Source organism: Hevea brasiliensis, chromosome 4, assembly GCF_030052815.1.
Source record: "Hevea brasiliensis isolate MT/VB/25A 57/8 chromosome 4, ASM3005281v1, whole genome shotgun sequence".
In the NCBI taxonomy this organism is placed as follows: domain Eukaryota; kingdom Viridiplantae; phylum Streptophyta; class Magnoliopsida; order Malpighiales; family Euphorbiaceae; genus Hevea; species Hevea brasiliensis.
Window position 1 is genome coordinate 43,496,445 of NC_079496.1, and position 23,007 is coordinate 43,519,451.

Sequence of the window (23,007 nt, forward strand, 5' to 3'; positions counted from 1 at the left end):
ATTCTTCTATTCATCATTCATTCATTTCACATGATAATCATATACAAATCATAAATAAATGCTAAATTTTCATTTATAAACACAAATTACAAATATTTGCATTAATACCAAAATATATTACATAAATTTCAACTATACATGAGAAAATAAAAGTTTAATTAAAAAATACAAATAGTATAAAATACCAAAATAGGACCTAGTGTCCTACCAATGCACTGTAGTCTGTGAGGTAACATGGATACTATGCAGAACTGTGAACGGCCTCACCCAGTCTGTGGTCTACTGGGCTCTCTGTCAGTCTCTCCAGAACCTACGCGTGGCAAAAAGCAATGCGCTAAGCAATAATGCTTAGTGGTGCCAATAATAAAATAAAAATAACTAAAAATAAATAAACATGCAGTGTATATATTGATGTCTCCTGCAGATAAATTTTTGATAATTATTTGTAGTCTATTTATTTGGTACTTGTTATATCAATTATTTCATTAAATTTATCAACTTCCATTTTTGGTAGCCCAAGTAACCTATACTGGATGATTGGACAGGATAAATGGGTAAAGTAGCACTGGGTACTAAGTACCTCGGGCCGTCATGCCATTGGTCATAATGTGTCTCCCAATGTACAACAGAACAGCTAACAAGCTGTAATAAACATTGGGCACAAGGCCAAGTATCACACTGATATCAGAATGGCTAAAAGCCATAGAATCACAGAATGGCATAATGCCATGTGCAGTACTGCTAATTGAACCCTATTGACATGCCAACCTATCCAAACCAATCTTACTAAGTGTACTAGGGCACATTACAAAGTTATTGATTGAATTATCATGTTTTACATGTAAGGTTACTATTTATTTTACTATTTAGGTCAAATTATTGACTTTCCAATGCATAATAGTTACATGAGTCCTAATCACATAAATTTACCACATTTTGGTTCTCAAAAGTGTTGGTATTAGTTGCCAATCCATACTTCTAACCAATGGAGAATGAATCAAAATATGAGTTTTTGGGTGCTAGAGTTCACTGTTTCATTAGGCCATTCTACAAAGAGAATTTGGCCAAGTGTTCTTAATCAAAGTTGTTTTTTATTGTGTCTAGTTACATTTCACTTCTTGAATCACCCCATTTGGAGTTTTCTAGCTCAAGTTATGGTTATGTCACCATAACTGGTCGGATTGCCTTTACCTAGAATTTCTAGGCAATTTTTGGTTCTACTAGATTTGGTAGTTCAAATTTGGCTAGCAATTTCATTTAGTTAAGTCTAGAATTTGAGTTTGTTTCCACATGAAAGTTGTTCTAATTTACCTAAGCTTTCCATTGATATAAATTTCAGGTCAATTGAACATTTCTACGCTGAGTTATGACTAAATGAATGAACACTTTTCATTTGGTCATTTTGCCCAGGCAGAATTAATGCTACCCGGATTTGGTCAATTTTTAGGGCATCATAAGTTTGTTTTCTGGATAGAGTTCCTCCATCAAAGTTGTGCCATTATGTGTCTAATTTCATGTCCAATTGGCCTTTGACCAATTGAACCTACACAACCCAAGTTATAGCTGGCCAAACATGCTGGAATCACATCCAGTCCTGCAGGTCCCTCAAGGCAGCACACCCAACCTCAAATCCCAAGCTACAATTCACTTCAATTCCTCATTATACTCAGCCAAATGGTCACTAATTGACCATTATAACTTTCATTCACCAACACATGAGCAAAACCCTAGGTTTTTCCCAAACCCTAACTCCACAATTTCAATTTGTTCAAACAATTTACATGCAAGTGTTCTATTCATCAAACCATATTCTATGGCATCAATACACAATTATAATTCACTTGAATCATGGAAACCTTATAGAACCTTAGGGCTACCAAAATTTTAAAGGGACTTTAACATGCCTATTTTTCTTCTAATTTCACATTTTATAGTTTAAATTGATGTTGTAACAAGGAATATAGGAGAAAAATAAACAAAAGTGGCACTAACCTCTTGAGTGCAAAATTTTTCTAAGCTCTAACTTCACTTTTTCCTCTTCAAATTACTGTCCAAGTCTTGCTTTAGTGGTAGGGACAAATTTTCATGAAGGGAAGTTAGGGTTTTAAGGTGGTTTGGTAGAGGTTTGGAAGCTTGGTGAAGCTTTAATGGTGGAACAGAGGGAGAGGGAGTGGTTCGGCTGGAATCAGGAAGAAGGTGAGTAGATGGTTCTTTTACTTTTTTTTTTCCTCATTTTCCTCTCTTTTAATTAGTTTTAAGTATGTTTGTTGAAGTGTGATTGGTGGAGGGATTTTAATTGACATCATAAGATGTCAAAAGTCCCATTTTTCTTCATTTTTCCTTTCTTTTCTTTCTATTCATTTTCAATTAAATTTTTAACAATATTTATTTACATTTTATGTCATAATAATTATTTACTTAACTGGACAAGTCGGCCCAAAATCACCTCTGAAGACAAAATGACCAAAATACCCTCCATTTGGCTTATTGAGCAAAAAATCGTCTGTACCAATCGAAAAAATTTTCTAAGATTTTTCTTGGAATTCTAATGCCATAAAAACCTCAATGACTCTTCTCTGGAATCCCAAAAGTTATTTCATCAATTTTCACCTGGGTTTAAGGCTTCTAGCTGTGAAAATAGAAACTTCCTACTGGGTTACCCATCACTAGGGCACCGGCTCATTTAACTTGTTTGTATTTTATTTCTAAAATTTTTCCTAAATTTTTCTTATTAATATTTGAGTTACTTATGATTCCTACTCTAGTACAATTTTTTTTTCCAGACGTTCTAGCTATCCGGACCTACACTGGTCACCGGAACAATAGAATGTAGGGAATTGCTACAGTGAGGGTGTTACAACTCTTCCCCTCTAATTTTAAATTTTGTCCTGGAAATTTAGCTGATGCAAACAGTTGAGAGAACTGTTGCCTCATCGTCTTTTCACTTTCCTAAGTTGTCTCCTCAGAGTTTGATGGGTGTCGAATCCACCAGAAATTTAATTAACTGAAATTGCTAGTTGTAAAATATTTTCTACAATAAGTGGTAAGTTCAGGTCGAACCATAGAGACTGAATTATTAAATCTCGTGCACTTGTGTAATGGAAAAAATAAACAAAGGTTGGGGGGGTTAATTCACAATTCAAAGAAATCAAAAATCTAAAATTAAGATCTAAAAACAAGAAACTCTCCAATTAAACAAACTTCAGTCCAAGGAATTCGCATTCCAATGCATTAATTTGATCATAGTCAAAAGAAATAAAATTATATCTTATTGAATACTTAACGTAGATTTACCAAATAGTGAGGTAAACCCCTAACTTCCCTATACTCATCAATTTGAGCCTAGCACTCTTATTGACTCTAATTATTAACTGAGTTGGTATTAAGCAATCCTCATCAAATTAATAACCGCTTTAAGAAAAGGAAGTAGTTAAGTTGAACAACAATTTATGAAACATAAATCATTTAATCCACCCTATTGTTTCCTTAGGTTGTTATTGAAAACTTTGATCATAATCAATAAAACCTAATTGCTACTCATGTTCAATCTTACACAACAATTACGGATTATGAAGATGAACTAGCAATTGATCAAATCGAACAATTAACTAATAGACCTTTTTAGCAAATCATTCAACAGATAAAAAACAATTAAATTAGAGAACAATAGATATTCAAAAAGACATAAATTAAATTAAGAACCTGATCTCACAAATCACACAAAAGAACTTGAATCCCTTGAACTGAATTAAAAACTTAGCCACTTATGTTCATGGCTTACAAAAAAATAAAGAAGAAATCTAAAAATATAATGGAGAACGAAGGTCTTCTATGGAGAATGAAGGTCTGAATTGTGATGCTCTTAGCTACTGCCCAAAGACGTATTTATGATAGAAAACCTAACCCCAAAGATAGGAACCAAACTAGGAAAAGTTTTGAAATTCAAAAGATAAAATTTCAGCCTGCATTCACGTCTCTGAAATCAATGCCGATTTTTAGTGACTTCCTTTCTGAATCTGCCTCTACCCTCTTCAGGAAAGTTGTAGGCCTATTTCTTAACTTTCCAATGGGTACTTATTCTCCAAATCTGAGGTTTACAACCCAGGTTATGGCCTAAAAATTGGGACTGGTTCAGATAGACGGTCCAGCCCATAGTGACGACTTCATTGCCATTTTTGACAATTAAAATGGCCTCATCTCTTGTCTAACCCTTCATAGAAGTTGTAGAGGTGGATCTTAAGGTTCAATTGGGCTTAGGCTTGCTTCATTTGGACGTCTAAAACTCCAGATACTAAATAAATATTGAAACTGGTCGTGATATATCAAGTCTGGGCTTTTGCAATAGATCCATAACGCATTTTGTCAACTTTGGAGACTGATTTGGGCTTTGGTCCCTTTTTATTATTTGAAGTGCTCTATCTTATATTTTTAATGGATTAAACAGCACTCAATTTGGAGACCCACAACTTTAGAAACACCTGAAAAATACAGCAAAGGTCAAATGCTGAAAATTTCTCCATTTAACACAATTATTCCACAACTATCTAAAAATATGCATAAATGATAAATATATTTTAACCAGCTGAATTAAACATAAAAAAACACTAAAAACACTAAATGTGATGGAAGTAAAATTAATAAATTATGCACTTATCAAATTCCCCCACACGTATTCCATGCTTGTCCTCATGCATAACTTAAACTCTCAATCAACTCTACTTAGAAATTCCTTAACTTCACCCCATCACAACATTTTCTAACAAAAGATTAAAAGTTTGAAAGAAGAGGCAAGTAAGGTAATAACCATCATAATAAATTTCATCAACACCATACCAATATATCAACAATTTTCCAACACATAACAAAAGGCTTGAAATCAATTAAGCTCACACAATTAAAGTTACATAAAATTTTAAGTCAATACATACCAAAACACAAGGCTAATTTACCAAGGCACAACCATAATAGCTCTTTACAAATCTTAGGGGAGATATAAATGCCCTTTATATATATATATTATATATATATATACAGAAAAGTACCTTGCTCATATCCTAGCTAGCTTTTGGCTTGAGAATCGACATGGGGTTCATGAAGACCCTTGGTTAGTTTTCTTAACTAAAATAGCAGAGCAATTTTCAAGTTCAACATTTTATTTCCCCCAATTTATGCATCTACATATTATAAAGTGCCCTGATAGATTAAACAAAGTTCTGAAATATGCATGACACTAGTTTAAAGCACACATAACTAATCATTTCACCATTAAATCAAGCCTAAATGATTTATGTAGGAAAAAAAAATTGCTCTATGGTGTGGAGAAAAGGGAAAAATCCATCATTATTACCTTGCCTAAAATTTCAAAAATTCAATCTAAAATAGAGAAGTCATTTCAAGGACAAAGCACTTCTTTTCGAGAGTTAACATAGAATCACGAATCAAACTTATGAGAATAAATTTTATTTTATTTTATTTTTATTTTTATTCTTAACAATTAAAAAAGATTGCAGCAATAAATTTCTCCTCCCCCATACTTAGAACTTACATTGTCCCCAATGTAAAGCCCAAATGCAAAAGAAAAGAAAAAATAAATGCTAGAAAAATAAAATAAAATAAGGGAAAGAAAACAAATCTGATTGTGGCTAACAAGTCACCCATGGGTTACCTTCTAAGAAGCGCTTTTGTTTATTGTCATTAGCTCAACATGGTAAAGCTCCTTAATCCACATAAATTGGGTTACTCAATTTGAGCTCCTCCACTATATGCTCCTGAAACCCTTCATAAAATGGCTTGAGTCTATGACCGTTGACCTTGAACACCTTATTAGTCCCTAAACTTTGAATTTCAACTGCACCATAAGGAAACACATTAGTAACAACAAAGGGTCCAATCCAACAAGAATGCAACTTACCAGGCATCAGCTTCAATATGGAATTATACAATAAAACTTTTTGCCTAGCCACAAACTGCTTCCTTAGAATTAGTTTGTCATGGAATGCCTTTGTCTTTTCTTTATAGATTTTAGAGTTCTCATAAGCCTCAAGTCGAATTTCCTCTAATTCCAACAATTGTAATTTTCTTTCCACACCAGTAGTATCCAAATCTAAATTACAATGTCTAACAGCCCAATAAGCCTTATGTTCTAACTCAACAGGAAGGTGTCACAACTTACCAAATACCAATTTGTAGGGGGGCATACCTATGGGTGTCTTATAAGCAGTCCTGTAAGCCCACAAAGCATCATCAAGTCTAAGGCTCCAATATTTTCTATTTGGCTTCACTGTTTTTTCTAAAATAGACTTGATCTCTCTGTTAGACACCTCTGCTTGTCCACTTGTTTGAGGGTGATAAGCTATAGATATTCTATGGAAAACACCATATCTCCTCAACAATGCCTCAAGATTTCTATTACAAAAATGTGTGACCCGATCACTGATTAATGCTCTAGGAACTCCAAACCTGCTAAAAATATTTGACTTGATAAAACCTACAACAGCTTTAGAATCATCAGTCCTAGTGGCTTTGGCTTCCACCCATTTCGAAACATAATCAATAGCAAGTAACATATAAACAAAGCCAAAAGAAGAAGGAAATGGACCCATAAAATCAATACCCCACACATCAAAAATCTCACAAATAAGTATTGGATTATGAATCATCTCATTCTTACGAGTTAAACTTCCTGTTCTTTGACATTGTTCACAATTTTTGCAAATTAAATATGAATCACAAAATATAGTGGGCCAGTAAAAACCACAATCTAATATTTTTTGACCTGTTCTCTTGGGTCCAAAATGACCTCCACATGCATAGGCATGACAAAAAGCAAGAATAGATTGAATCTCATTATCAGGAACACATCTCCTAATAATTTGATTTGAATAAAATTTCCACAAATACGGGTCATCCCACACATAATACTTAGCCTCACTTTTCAATTTCTCTTTCTTAGCTCTACTCAAATCAAAAGGCACAACATTAGTAACCAACTAATTAACCAAATCAGCGTACCAAGGGATCATACCTTACAATTTAAATGACTGCTCATAAGGAAAAAGTTATTGTAAAGGAAGTGGATCTTCTTGTGTCACTAACCTGCTCAAATGATCTGCTACCAGGTTCTTAGCTCATTTCTTATCCTTGATTTGAAGATCAAATTTTTACAGCAGAAGGATCCATCTAATCAACCTTAGTTTTGCTTCCTTCTTTGCTATGAGATACTTCAACATTGCATGATCAGATAAGATAATTATTTTAGAACCAAGCAAATATGACTGAAATTTATCTAAAGCAAAAACTATAGCCAAAAACTCTTTTTTGATCATAGAATAATTGCGCTGAGCTAAATTGAGTGTTCTGGATGCATAATAAATCACATGAAAGAGCTTTCCAACACGCTGCCCTAAAACTACTCACACTACATAATTACTTGCGTCACACATAATTTCAAATGGTATTATCCAATCAAGAGCCTGGATAATAGGGGTAATGTCAATGCAGATTTTAATTTGTCAAAAGCCTCCTTGCACTCTTCACTGAACTTAAAAGAAACATCTTTTTGCAAGAGTCTAGATAAAGGCAATGCTATCTTAGAAAAATCCTTAATGAACCTGCGATAGAAACCTGTATGACCAAGAAAAGAGCGTACTTCCCTCACAATTGTGGGGTAGGGTAAGTTCACAATTAGATCAATTTTAGATTTATCCACCTCAATACCCCTATTAGAGACAACATGACCCAAAACAATCCCCTGTTCCACAATAAAATAACACTTCTCAAAATTCAAAACAAGATTTTTCTCAATGCATGTCACACCTTACCCCTCTGTAAGGCATAACATGATCCCGTAGAATATCTAATGAACTACCGAACTTAACCTACTGATAACTCATTAAGTACCCTACAAGGGATTTTAAAAACCTTTTTCTTACTTTTTAGAAGTGGTGAGCATTTTCTTACGTTAATATAAGTTTAAAAGCTAGCTAAAATTTTGTCCACTTTTATTTTTACACAAATTTTGGAAAAATTTCGGCAGAGTGCCATCTGTATTTTAAGGAAACAGTTTGTGACATCCTCACTTTAGCTAGTTCATACAGTCTACTGTTTTGGTGACCAATGTCGGTCTGGACAGCTAGAACGTCCAGAAAAATATTTAAACTAAAGTGAGGAACCATAATTAACTCAAATATTAATAACAAAAATTTAGGAAAAATTTTAGAAATAAAATACAACCAAGTTAAATGAGCCGGTGCCCTAGCGATGGGTAACCTAGTGAGAAATTGCGGTTCTCGTAACTAGAAGCCTTAGACCCGAGGGAAAAATTATAAAATAATTATTGAGACTCCAGAGAAGAGTTATTGAGGTTCTTATGGCATAAGAATGCCAAGGAAATGCTTAGAAAAATTTTTCTATTGGTACAGACAATTTTCGCTCGTTAAGCCAAATGAAGGGCATTTTGGTCATTTCGTCTTTAGAGATGATTTTTGGCCAACTTTTCCATTTTAAATAAATAATTTATATAACATTAAATATGAATAAATATTGTTCAAAATTTAATTGCAATTAAATAGACAAGAAAAGGAGAGAAAATGAAAGAAAATGGACTTATGACATCATAATGATGTCATTAAGATTCTCCCAACCAACCCAATGTTGACACATGGCATAACTTTATTTAAAAGAGATAAAATGGGCTGAAAAATGAAATGAAATCAGAACCTTCTCTCCCTATCTTCTTCTTGCAGTGACCTTACCCACCATAACCACCATTTTCAAGCTTTTTCAAGCTTGATTTCCCTAGCTCTCACCCCATTAAACCCTATACACCCAACACAAAAAAGTGTTCTTACACCTTGGAGATTATTTTGGTAGCAAAAAGAAAAGGAAAACAAGAACCCTAGCAAGTGAGAGACTTCACTCCATTAGAGGTTAGTGACCTAACCTTACTTTTCACCTTAAATTCATGTTAAGGACTATGTATGAGTGCAAATTATAAAGAAAATTTGTTGAATACCATTTGTATGCCAACCCATGATTTTAGATAGCCTTGGTTAGGGCAAGATTGTGATTATTTTAATGAAGTTAAAAGGGTAATATGGCTGCCCATAATATGCATCTTGTAAGTGAAGTGATGAAATGCAATGATAATGCATAATTTTATAATGTTGAGTTAGGGTTTGGGGTGGAAAAATGAGACTTTGATCATGTGATGATGGAATTAGGTTTTAATGGTCAATTAGTGACCATTTAGTTTGGTTTGAATGAAAAATGAAGTGAATTGTGTAGTGGGATTTGGGTTTGGTGTGGCTGCCCTTGGTGACCTGCAGGATTGCACATGAGTCCAGTAGGTTTGGGCAGCAATAACTTGAATTGTAGAGGTTCAATTGGTGTAAGGCTAATTGGACATGAAATTAGACATATAATGGCACAATTTTGGTGAAGAAACCATGCTCAGAAATGTGACACCCCTTACCTGTGTACTGTATACTCGAGTAAGTAATGCCAAACGGTGTACCGGCACACTCTAATATACCTTAATTAATTTTCATCATAATTTTGAATATAACTTGTAAAATATAACTCATTTAAGTCATTTATTGAATTCATAATTTATTTGAGGTTCCGAAAATTTTAAAAGAAAATCCGGCGGAGTACCGGCTAAAAATGGAGAAAACAGTTCTTCGGAACCTGTGAAAAACACTTCCAATATTCACATTCAATCATTTCCAAACTCCAATATCAAAATCTCATCAATATTTCTCAATTTCAGTTCTCAACATTTGTCAACCATTCATTTCTCAATCATTCATCCATCTCATATGATACCATGCATATATGATAGATAAACATTCACTTTTCCATTTACAACCACACTTTTCATTATTTACATGAATATCAAAATATATTACATAAGTTCAAATGCATATGAGAAAATAAAATCAATTACAAAATACCAAAATGACATCTAGCGTCCTACCAATGCACTGCTGACAGTGAGGTGACACAGACACTATGCAGAACTATGAACTGCCTTACCGAATCTGTGGTCTACCGGCGCTCTGTCAATCTTGACTCTACGCGTTGCAAAAGCGACGCGCTAAGCATAAAGCTTAGTGGTGCAAATAATAAAATAGAAAGAAATAATATGCAATATAAAAATCATAATTTCTTAGCCATTGTGTTCATAAGAACTGAATAATTACCAACTTAGTGTTTAGTCGATGGCTAATTACGTTTTATGATATTAACTTCTTCATGCATTTTGTTAATTATTTTCTTCATGATCTTGAATTTCTTTGTATTCTATCATAATCATTCCTGATATTTAATTTTCGTATTTTCTTTAACAATTAGTTCAATTACAGTTATACTTTTCCATGCCCAAGTAACCTATACTAAACGATTGGACTGGATAACGGGTCGTTGGCACTGGACACCGCGGTGCCTCGGGCCGTCATACCATGGGACGGTAACGCCAACCATGTATGCAACAAGATGGCTAAAAAGCCATGATATCACATAATCGGCATAAAAGCCATGAATACGGGCATAAAAGCCATGGATACGGGCATAAAGCCATGAATACAGGCATAAAGCCTTTCCTTTCGCAGTACTGCTAAAACAATACCCTATTGGCATGCCAAACTATCCAAACCAATCACATTAGGCCTACTAGGGCATTTTGCATTTTTTTAGTTTCACAATTTTTGAATTTCAAGTTTTCATGTCACTATTCATTTCATTAGTCAACTAAAATGTTGACTTTTGCATAAAACATAGGTGCATTGGTTTTAATACTCCCAATGTACACCATTTTGCATTTAAAACTTGTTAGTTTTGGTCACTTTCTCAAAGCTTAGGTCATTTTGGCAAAATTGCCAATTTTTGGTTTTGGTGTCACTATTCACCTCATTGGTCAACAAAAATGTTGACTTTTGGATAGAAAATATGTACATTGACTTTGGCACTCCAAACATACCACATTTTGTGTTTAAAACTTGTTGGCATTAAGTGTTAATACCATTCCAAAGTGTAACTCAATACTAGCAGAATTTTCAGTTTTGGTGGGTCAAATTCACTGTTCCATTGGACACTGTTACTGTTGGAATTTGAAGAAATGTAAAACATGAAAGTTGTTCCTTATTTTGTCTAGTTGAATTTCTTTTTTTGAATCACTCAATTTGGAGTTTTGTAGCTCCAGATATGGTCCAAAAACCCAAGCTGGCCGGATTGCCAAATCTGCAGATTTACCATATCTACAGTGCATGAACAGTAACTAGAGTCACTTGGTTGGATGGGTTCTGGCCATAATTTGGGGTAGGTTCCTTCATGAAAGTTGTTTGTCTATGTCTTAACTTGCTGCTGTAAAAATTGCAGGTCAATTGACCAAATCTGCAGTGAGTTATGACCAAATGAACAGTTACTGTTCATTTGGTCATTCTGCAGGGGCTGTTTGCAGGGTATCCGGATTGGGGCCAACTTTTGGTCCACTTGCTTTGGTCTTTTGGGCATGGTTTCTTCAGCAAAAATGTGCCTTTATAAGCCTAGTTTCATGTCCAATTGGCCAAACACCAATTGGACCTATACAGCCAAAGTTATGGCTGTGCAAATGGACTGAATTTTCAGTCACCATTCTGCACCCTCTAGGCAGTACACACCTTCCCTTTGCCATGCTTTATTCCAGTCCCAATTAAGGTCAAATTCCTTCAAATGGTCACTAATTGACCATTAGGATATACTTTAACAATTTCATAAGCCAAGCTAATTTTTACTCCCCAAAACCCTAGTTTTCATATTCATTTCATGCAACCTATACTTTATCAACCCATCCATCACATATATACATATCTCATACCATCTCTAGGCAAGTTTAATATCAATTAAACTCATCATACCCTTATACATCAAAGCTGCCGAAATTCATGCACACTCCCACAGATATGTTTTGTTCAATTTTTTCATCAATTTCTCATTCAATTTAACTTCCTAACAAAATTTAAGAAAGGAAGATAAGTATATGCACTAACCTTTTTGAAACCAACCTTGAGCTTGTTATTCTTCAAGATTTCTCCTAGAACCATAATAATCATAATCAATTATAACTTCACTTTCCTAAATTAAATATCCAATAAAAATTCAATAGCATTTCCCCTTAAATTGGACTAAACTCCCATCATAAATCTTAAATCCACAACCCATTAATACCCAATCTGGCAGCTTGTGCATTCAAATTTATATATAATGATCTAACCGTTAGATAAATCCCAAATTTATACCATATATTCAAGACATCCCTATACAATATCAGCAAAAATTTCAGCATCAAATCATCTCTATATCATGAGATATCAAAACATTCATTCAACCCTTCACAATCTGAATTTTTGCAGAAATCAGTCTTACTCAGACAGCTCATGCAAAATAATTTATATCTCATAAAACACAAGTCTAAAATTCACCAAATTTTAACACAGCAGCCTCAACATCCCAAATATCATTTGTACCAAATTTCATAATTTTATAAGCATCCTAACTATTTATTTTTGTCAAATTTCAGTAGCCAAAATTCAGAATTCAACCTACAGACAGCCTGTGTTCAACAATATGTTTCTCCAAATCCAACCGTTGAACAATCACCAAATTTTTACCATAACTTCCACACATACATAGCTTAAACATATCCAAAAATCAGCCTTAGATGTTGAGCCAAACTCACCTGGACGGAAAAGAAATATGCTGCCCTGCTGAACCCCTATTTCTGCTACTTCTCCTTCTCCTTCTTCCTTTCTTTCTTTCTTTCTTTTCCTTTTCTCTCTCTTTCTCTCTTATTCCAGCTCGTATGAAGAAGGAAACTGCTGGTTCTTTTGTTTTTTTATCTCATTTTAAGTTCATTTTATCTCTTTTTATTAGTTTTGTCAAGTGGTGATTGGGTGGGAGTAAGTGAGTGACATCATGTGATGTCATTATTTGCTTAATTTTTGATTTTTCTTTTCTTTTCTTTTCTACCACATTTCAATTTAATTTTTAGCAATATTTATTCATATTTAAGATCATAATAATTATTTACTTAACTGGACAAGTCGGCCAAAAATCACCTCTGAAGGCGAAATGACCAAAATGCCCTCCGTTTGGCTTAACGGGTCAAAATTGTCTGTACCGATTGAAAAATTTTTCTAAATATTTTCTTGGCATTCTAATGCCATAGGAACCTCAATAACCCTTCTCTGGAGTCCCAAAAATTATTTTATAATTTTTCCCCCGGGTCTAGGGCTCCTCGTTGCGAGAACCGCAACTTCCCTCTGAGTTACCCCTCGTCAGGGCACCGGCTCGTTTGACTTGGTTGTATTTTATTTCTAAAATTTTTACTAAATTTTTCTTGTTAATATTTGAGTTAATTATGGTCCCTGACTTTAGTTTAAATATTTTTCCGGACGTTCTAGCTGTCCAGACCGACACCGGTCGCCGGAACAGTAGAATGTACGGAGTTGCTACGGGGAGGGTGTTACAAGAAAACCAAACCAAGATGACCAAAAGTTTTCCCTAATCCGGGTGACCTGCATTCTACCTGGGCAAAATGACCAAATGAACAGCATTTGGTCATTTGGCCATAACTCAGTGTAGAAAGGTCCAATTGACTTGAAATTTTACCAACAACAACCTGAGATATAGATATACAACTTTCATGAAGAAACCTAACCCAAATTATGGCCAGAACATATTCAAAAAGTGAGTTGTAGTCACTATTCCAAATACTATAGATTTGGTCAGTCTAGAAATTCTGGACAAAATTTTAATCCGGCCAGTTATGGTTTTTGGGCCATAACTAGAGCTACAAAAATCCAAATGGAGTGATTCAAGAAAGGAAATGCAACTAGACAAAATAAGGAACAACTTTCATGTTGAACACTTTGCCAAATATCCACTACAAAAATGACTAATGGAACAGTAAATCCAAAGCTTGAAAACTGAAATTTCTGTCCAATTAACTTTAAGCTTAGAATTGGTATTGGCAACCAATACCAACAATTTTAAAATGCAAAATGTGGTATGTTGATGATATTTAAACCAATATACCTATTGTCAATGCAAAAGTCAACATTTTAGTTGACTAATGAAATGAATAGTAGCCATAAAATTTCAATTTCAAATAATTACATAAATTAAAAGTGTAAAATGCCCTAGTGTACCTAGCAAGATTGGTTTGGATAGGTTGGCATGCCAATAGGGTTCTGTTAGCAGTACTGCATATGGCTTCATGCCATTCTGTGTTTCATGGCTTCCCATGCCATTCTGTGACATAATAGCCTTTGGCTATGTTATTTGAGTTGATATACTTGGGTTTTAACCCTGATGATTATTACAGCTTATTAGCTATTCTGTTGCACACTGGGAGACACAATGTGACCGATGGTGTGATGGTCTGAGGTACTTATTACCAATGCCAGTTTACCTGTTTATCCAGTCCAGTCGACTAGTATGGGTTACTCGGGCAATGATAATAAACCTTACCAAATTTTAATTGAATAATGCTGCAAATAATATTAGAAATTAAGTCCGCCAAAAAATGTAAACATACATTATGCATACTTATTTTTATTATATTTTATTTTATTTTATATTGTCACCACTAAACAGAATTGCTTAGCGCGTCGCTTTCGCCACGCGCGGGTACTAGAGACCTAGCTGGGGAGCCCAACAGACATCAGACAGGGTGAGCCTTCAGAGCTGCATCCAGAGTCTAGAGTCACCTCACATCTGCACTGCATATGGTAGGATATTAGGATTTTGGGTAGCATTTTGTATTTTGCATTTTGTATTAGTTTTGGATTGTAACTATAAGCTCTTGTAATTATGTAATAATGTAAATATATGAAATTTCATATTATTGAAAATTTCTGTATATTATGTTGAGAAATACTTATGAATGTGCTTTCAGTGATGATGTGAACAGAAAAGAAAAATTTCTGAAAATAGTGTTGTGATTTGAGATTAAGATTTTGAGATTGATTTGAAATGTGTATAATGGAGTTTGGATTTGGAAATTATATTGGAAGTGTTTTTAAACAGGTTAAGAAGAACTGTTTTTCCAATTTATAGCCGGCACTCTGCCGGATTTTCTATAAAATTTAAGGAAAAATCCAGATTTATCAAAAATTGAAAATAAATGAATTAAAAGGGATAAATTGTAATAGAAATATGAATTTGGTGCTCCGGCACACTGAGTGGCATAACTTGCTCGGCTACACTGTAAATGGGTAAGGGTTGTCACATTTAGTGCTATTAGAGCATCGGTTTAGGCATTTCTGAGCCTAGATAGAGTGCATACCATTGCTTTGCATTTGTAAGTGTTGAGGTGACACTGATGTAGATCTGTTTGTTTTCTTATTTTGAATAGGATATGGATCCTGCTTCACAAAAAGAAGTTGATGAAGAGGTGGAGAGTCGTGCTCCACCAAGGGCTGAATCTGGGGGCAGGGGAGAATCTGCTCCACCAACAGCTGAGGCACCTGCCTAACCTCAGTTTGTGCTATTTCAGCAAATGACTGAATTCTATCGGCAGATGATGGGGGCAATACCACCACCACAACCACAACCACAACCTCCACCAGTACCACAAAAGTCCCATCTGGGGAAACTGCGTAAACATGGGGCTGTAGACTTCTTTGGGACGAGGGAGGATGATCCCATGACAGAAAAAACCTGGTTGGATAGAACCATCAGAGTGCTGAAATAGCTAAACTGCACCCCCGAGCAGAACCTGGTGGGTGTTGTGTCCCTACTTCAGGATGATGCATATTAGTGGTGGGACACAGTAACCAGTGAGGTGCAACCGGAACGGATTACTTGGGAATTCTTCCTCATAGAGTTCACGAAGAAATATGTGAGCAAAGTGTATTTAGAAGAGCGAAGAAGAGAATTTATCAGTCTGAGACAGAGGTAATTGTCAGTGGTTGAATATGAGCATGAGTTTGTCAGACTGAGCCAGTATGGGAGGGAGATAGTCCCTACAGAGGCAGAGAGGTGCAGAAGGTTTGAAGAAGGGCTTAATTACAATATCAAAGTCATGATCACAGCATTGGAGATCACGGATTTTGCTAAATTGGAAGATGCAGCATCAAAAGTGGAAAGAGTCCGAATCAATGAACAAAATAGAAGGGAAAGACAGCAGAAGAGGGGTCTGGGTCAGTCCAGTGCATTTTCTACTCCCAGTAAGAAGAGTAAGGGTTCTCTTGCTCAGAGTTCAGGACCACCACAGGGTCAGGGTCAGTCTTAGGGGCCCAGACCACAATTCACACCTAGGAGAGGCCAGTCCACATCATCAATGGGCAGCTCTCCAAAGACAGTGTTTAGGGGACCAGCCCCAGCATCTTCTGCTTGTCAGTACTGTCAGAAGTGGCATAAGGGGGATTGTTGGCGAGTGACCGGTGCATGCTTACGGTGTGGATCTACAGAACATCAGATCAAGAATTGTCCGAAGAGGACTACTACAGTTGCTCCAACACAAGCTGACAGACCTGCTCCTGTACCACAAAGGGGTAGGAAGCTCGGTAAATCTGAGGTAGCTGGTCCATTACTGAGGCCTACATCCAAGTTAGCTGAGAGGCCAGACACTAGAGTAACTGCCAGGGCCTATGCCATTAGAGCTCAGGAGGAGCAAGATGCCTCGGATGTCGTCAGGGATATGTTTTCCCTCTACAACACTTCTGTGCATGCATTGGTGGATCTACGATCCACTCATTCCTACATTTGCATCAAACTACTCGTAGAGAGGGGAGTTCCAGTAGAGGAGAGTGATCAAGACATTCTGATCACAAATCCACTAGGCCACGGTGTGGTAGTGAATAAGGTGTATAAAGGTTGCCCGTTGAGGATTTAGGGGTATAAATTCTCGGCAGACCTAATTGAATTGCCCTTCCACGAGTTTGACGTGATTTTGGGAATGGACTGTTTGTCACGTCATCAGGCAATAGTTGATTGCAAATTGAAGAGGATTTCTCTGAAAACTTCTAAGGGTAATGAGATCACTGTTGTTGGTGAAAGGACATATTTTCTGTCCAACGTTATCTCAGTCGCAGTTGCAAAAAGATTGATGAGAAAAGGCTATGAAGCTTACCTAGCACACGTGGTTGATACTAGGTAGGCTAAGCCAAACCTGGGTGATATACCCACAGTAAGAGACTTCCCATATGTATTTCCTGAAGAGTTGCCTAGTTTACCACCAGAAAGGGAAGTTGAGTTTGCTATTGATGTAATGCCAGGTACAGCACCAATTTCTATTGCTCCATATAGGATAGCACCCACCAAATTAAAGGAGTTAAAAATTCAGTTGCAGGAGTTACTCGATAAGGGGTTCATACGCCCCAGTGTGTCACCATGGGGAGCTACGGTGCTGTTTGTGAAGAAGAAGGATGGAACTTTGAGATTGTGTATTGATTACCGGCAGTTGAACAAAGTAACTATGAAGAATAAATATCCATTGCCCAGAATTGATGGTATGTTTGATCAGTTGAAGGGAGCCGGTGTATTTTCAAAAATTAATCTAAGATCAGGGTATCATCAGTTGAGGGTAAAGGATGCAGATGTGTCAAAAACTACATTCAAAACCCGGTATGGGCATTATGAATTTCTAGTGATGCCGTTTGGGTTAACAAATGCACCAGCTGCATTTATGGACCTTATGAACCGTATCTTCCATCCATATCTAGATCGGTTTATAGTGGTCTTTATCGATGATATTCTGGTGTATTCTAAGACCAGGTAAGAACATGATGAACATTTGAGGATTGTTCTGCAAACCCTGCGAGAAAAGAAGCTGTATGCTAAGCTGTCCAAGTGTGACTTCTGGATGAGTGAAATCTCTTTTCTTGGATACATAGTATCAGCTGAGGGGATTAGAGTGGATCCCAAAAAGATAGAAGCAGTGATGGAATGGAAGCCTCCTAGAAATACAACTAAGGTCAGAAGTTTCTTGGGGCTAGCTGGGTATTATAGAAGATTTGTGAAGGGGTTCTCTCTTATAGCTGCTCCAATGACCAAGTGTTACGCAAGAATGTGAAATTTGGCTAGAATGAAAAGTGCCAAGCCAGTGTTGAGAGGCTAAAGGCTATGTTGACAGAAGCACCAGTGTCAGGAAAAGACTTTGTGGTCTACAGTGATGCCTCGCATAATGGGCTAGGGTGTGTATTGATGCAAGAGGAGAAAGTGGTCACCTATGCTTGCAGGCAGTTAAGGCCACATGAACAGAACTACCCTACTTACGACTTGGAGTTAGCAGCAATTATCTTCGCACTGAAGATATGGAGGCATTACTTATATGGTGAAAAATGTTACATCTATACAGACCACAAGAGTCTAAAATATTTGCCAACCCAGAAGGACCTCAATCTTAGACAGAGGCAATGGATTGAGTTCCTAAAGGACTATGATTTTGTGATAGATTATCATCCTGGGAAGGCAAATGTAGTTGCTGATGCTTTAAGCAAAAAGTCAATCACAGCTTTAAGATCACTAAATGCCTGTCTGTCCTTAGCTCAAGATGGAGCTATTTTGGCTGAGTTGTAAGTGAGGCCAACCCTGCTACAGCAGATACAAGATGGACAGAGGGCAGATGAAAAATTAATAGGCATTGTGGGTAAAATTTCAGAGGGAAAGGAAACTGAATATGAGGTGAAAGTAGATGGGTGTCTGTACTATAGAGGAAGAGTGTGTGTACCAGATGATGGGGAACTAAAGACTATTATTCTGAAAGAAGCACACATTAGTGTTTATGCTATGCACTCGGGAAGCACAAAAATGTATAATGATTTGAAGCCTCATTATTGGTGGCCTGGTATGAAAAGGGATATAGCTGATTATGTGACTAAGTGTTTGACATGTCAGCAAGTTAAAGTAGAACATCAAGTTCCATCAGGATTGCTATAGCCTATAAATATACCTGAATGAAAATAGGACCGGGTCACTATGGATTTTGTTAGTGGTCTACCTCTCACCCAAAGGAAGCATGATGCAGTATGGGTGATAGTGGATAGATTAACAAAGTCAGCACATCTTCTGCCAGTTAGGACTGACTACTCACTGGAGAAGCTAGCAAAATTGTATATCAGTGAGATAGTTAGACTGCATGGAATCCCACTTTCCATCATATCTGATTGAGACCCAAGGTTTACCTCGAGATTCTGGAAAAAGTTACAAGAATCCTTGGGCACACAACTCCATTTTAGCATGGTTTTTCATCCCCAGACGGATGGACAGTTAGAACGAGTAATCCAGGTAAACCTAGAAACTAATTGAATTTTCACAATTAATAAATTGAAATGATAGTAACAATGTGAATTATGTAATAGATCCTGGAGGATATGCTAAGGAGTTGTGTCATTGAGTTTGAGGGGAGTTGGGATAGATACCTCCCACTGGCAGAATTCGCATATAACAATAGCTACCAAGCTAGCATTCAAATGACTCCATATGAAGCACTGTGTGGGAGGAAATGTTGAAAACCAGTGTGTTGGACTGAATTGGGTGAAGATAAGCTGGTAGGACCAGACCTAGTGAAACAGACTGAGGAGAAAGTGAAGATAATCAAAGCAAACCTGAAGGTTGCCTCAGATAGACAGAAATCTTATGCTAACTTGAAGAGAAAAGAGATAGAGTATGCATTTGGTGATAAATTGTTTCTTAAAGTCTCACTGTGGATTAAAGTATTGAGGTTTAGAAGAAAGGGTAAGTTAAGCCCTAGGTTCATTGGCCCATATGAAGTCATTGAACATGTGGGACCAGTGGCCTATCGGCTAGCTTTACTACCAGAACTGGATAAAATTCATAATGTATTCCATGTTTCTATGCTATAAAGATATCGCTCAGACCCTTCACATGTCATTTCCATGGAAGAGATTGAAATCCAACTGGACATGACATATACAGAAGAACCTATATAGATCCTAGCTCGGGAAGTGAAGGAACTGAGAAATTAACAAATTCCACTGGTGAAAGTGCTTTGGAGGCACCACAACACTGAAGAAGCAACTTGGGAAAGTGAAGAGATGATGAGGCAACAGTTTCCTCAACTGTTTGCATCAGGTAAATTTCGAGGATGAAATTTTTCTTAGAGGGGAAGAGTTGTAACATCCTCACTTTAGGTAGTCCGTACAGTCTACTGTTTCGTGACCAATGTAAGCTCGGACAGCTAGAACGTCTTGAAAAATATTTAAACTAAAGTGAGGAACCATAATTAACTCAAATATTAATAACAAAAATTTAGGAAAAATTTTAGAAATAAAATACAACCAAGTTAAATGAGCCGGTGCCTTTGCGATAGGTAACCTAGTGAGAAGTTGCGGTTCTCGCAACTAGGAGCCCTAGACCCGGGGGAAAAATTATAAAATAATTATTGGGACTCCAGAGAAGGGTTATTGAGGTTCTTATGGCATAAGAATACCAAGGAAATGCTTAGAAAAATTTTTCTATCGGTACAGACAATTTTGGCTCGTTAAGCCAAACGGAGGGCATTTTGATCATTTCGTCTCAGAGATGATTTTTGACCAACTTGTCTAGTTAAATAAATAATTTATATAACATAAAATATGAATAAATGTTGTTCAAAGTTTAATTGCAATTAAATAGACAAGAAAAGAAAAGAAAATAAAAGAAAATGGACTTATGACATCATAATGATGTCATTAAGATTCTCCCAACCAACCCAATGTTGACACATGGCATAACTTTATTTAAAAAAGATAAAATGGGCTGAAAAATGAAATGAATTCAGAACCTTCTCTCCCTATCTTCTTCTTGCCGTGACCTTACCCACCATAACCACCATTTTCAAGCTTTTTCAAGCTTGATTTCCCTAGCTCTCACCCCACTAAACCCTATACTCCCAACACAAAAAAGTGTTCTTACACCTTGGAGATTATTTTGGGAGCAAAAATAAAAGGAAAACAAGAACCCTAGCAAGTGAGAGACTTCACTCCATTAGAGGTTAGTGACCTAACCTTACTTTTTACCTTAAATTCATGTTAAGGACTATGTATGAGTGCAAATTATAAAGAAAATTTGTTGAATACCATTTGTATGCCAACCCATGATTTTTGGAAGCCTAGGTTACGGCAAGATTGTGATGATTTTAATGAAGTTAAAAGGGTAGTATGGCTGCCCATAATATGCATCTTGTAAGTGAAGTGATGAAATGCAATGATAATGCATGGTTTTGTAATGTTGAGTTAAGGTTTGGGGTGGAAAAATGAGACTTTGACCATGTGATGATGGAACTAGGTTTTAATGGTCAATTAGTGATCTTTTGGTTTGGTTTGAATAAAAAATGAAGTGAATTGTGTAGTGGGATTTGGGTTTGGTGTGGCAGCCCTTGGCGACCTACAGGATTGGACATGAGTCCAGCAGGTTTGGGCAGCAATAACTTGAATTGTAGAGGCTCAATTGGTGTGAGGCCAATTGGACATGAAACTAGACATATAATGGCACAACTTTGATGAAAAAACTATGCCCAGGAAACTAAACCAAATTGATGAAAAGTTTGCCCTAATCTAGGTGACCTGCATTCTGTCTGGGCAAAATGACCAAATGAATAGTGTTTGGTCATTTGGCCATAAATCAATGTAGAAAGGTCCAATTGACCTGAAATTTTACCAGCAAAAGCTAAGATATAGATCTACAACTTTCATGAAGAACCCTAACCAAAATTATGACCAGAACATATTCAAAAAGTGAGTTGTAGTCACTATTCCAAGTACTATAGATTTGGTCAGTCCATAAATTCTAGACAAAATTTTAATCCGGCCAGTTGTGGTTTTTTAGCCATAACTAGATGTACAAAACTCCAAATGGAGTGATTCAAGAAAGGAAATGCAACTAGACAAAATAAGGAACAACTTTTATGTTGAACACTTTGCCAAATTCCCACTGCAAAAATGACTAATGGAATAGTAAATCCAAAGCTTGAAAACTGAAATTTCTGTCCAATTAACTTTAAACTTAGAATTGGTATTGGCAACCAATACCAACAATTTTAAAATACAAAATGTGGTATGTTGATGATATTTAAACCAATATACCTATTGTCAATGCAAAAGTCAACATTTTAGTTGACTAATGAAATGAATAGTAGCCATAAAATTTCAATTTCAAAGAATTACATAAATTAAAAGTGTAAAATGCCCTAGTATACCTAGCAAGATTGGTTTGGATAGGTTGGCATGCCAATAGGGTTCTGTTAGCAGTACTGCATATGGCTTCATGCCATTCTGTGTTTCATGGCTTCCCATGCCATTCTGTGATATAATAGCCTTTGGCTATGTTATTTGAGTTGATATACTTGGGTTTTAACCCTGATGATTATTACAGCTTATTAGTTGTTCTGTTGCACACCGAGAGACACAATGTGACCGATGGTGTGATGGTCCGAGGTACTTAGTACCCAGTGCCAGTTTACCCATTTATCCAGTCCAGTCGACTAGTATGGGTCACTCGGGCAATGATAATAAACCTTACCAAATTTTAATTGAATAATACTGCAAATAATATCAGAAATTAAGTCCACCCAAAAATGTAAACATACATTTTGCATACTTATTTTTATTATATTTTATTTTATTTTATATTGTCACCACTAAGCAGAATTGCTTAGCGCATCGCTTTTGCCACGTGCAGGTGCTAGAGACCTAGCTGGGGAGCCCAGCAGACATTAGACAGGGTGAGCCTTCAGAGCTGCATCCAGAGTCCAGAGTCACCTCACATCTGCACTGCATATGGTAGGATATTAGGATTTTGGGTAGCATTTTGTATTTTGCATTTTGTATTAGTTTTGGATTGTAACTATAAGCTCTTGTAATTATGTAATAATGTAAATATATGAAATTTCATATTATTGAAATTTTCTGTATATTATGTTGAGAAATATTTATGAATGTGCTTTCAGTGATGATGTGAACAGAAAAAAAAAATTTTGAAAATAGTATTGTGATTTGAGATTGAGATTTTGAGATTGATTTGAAA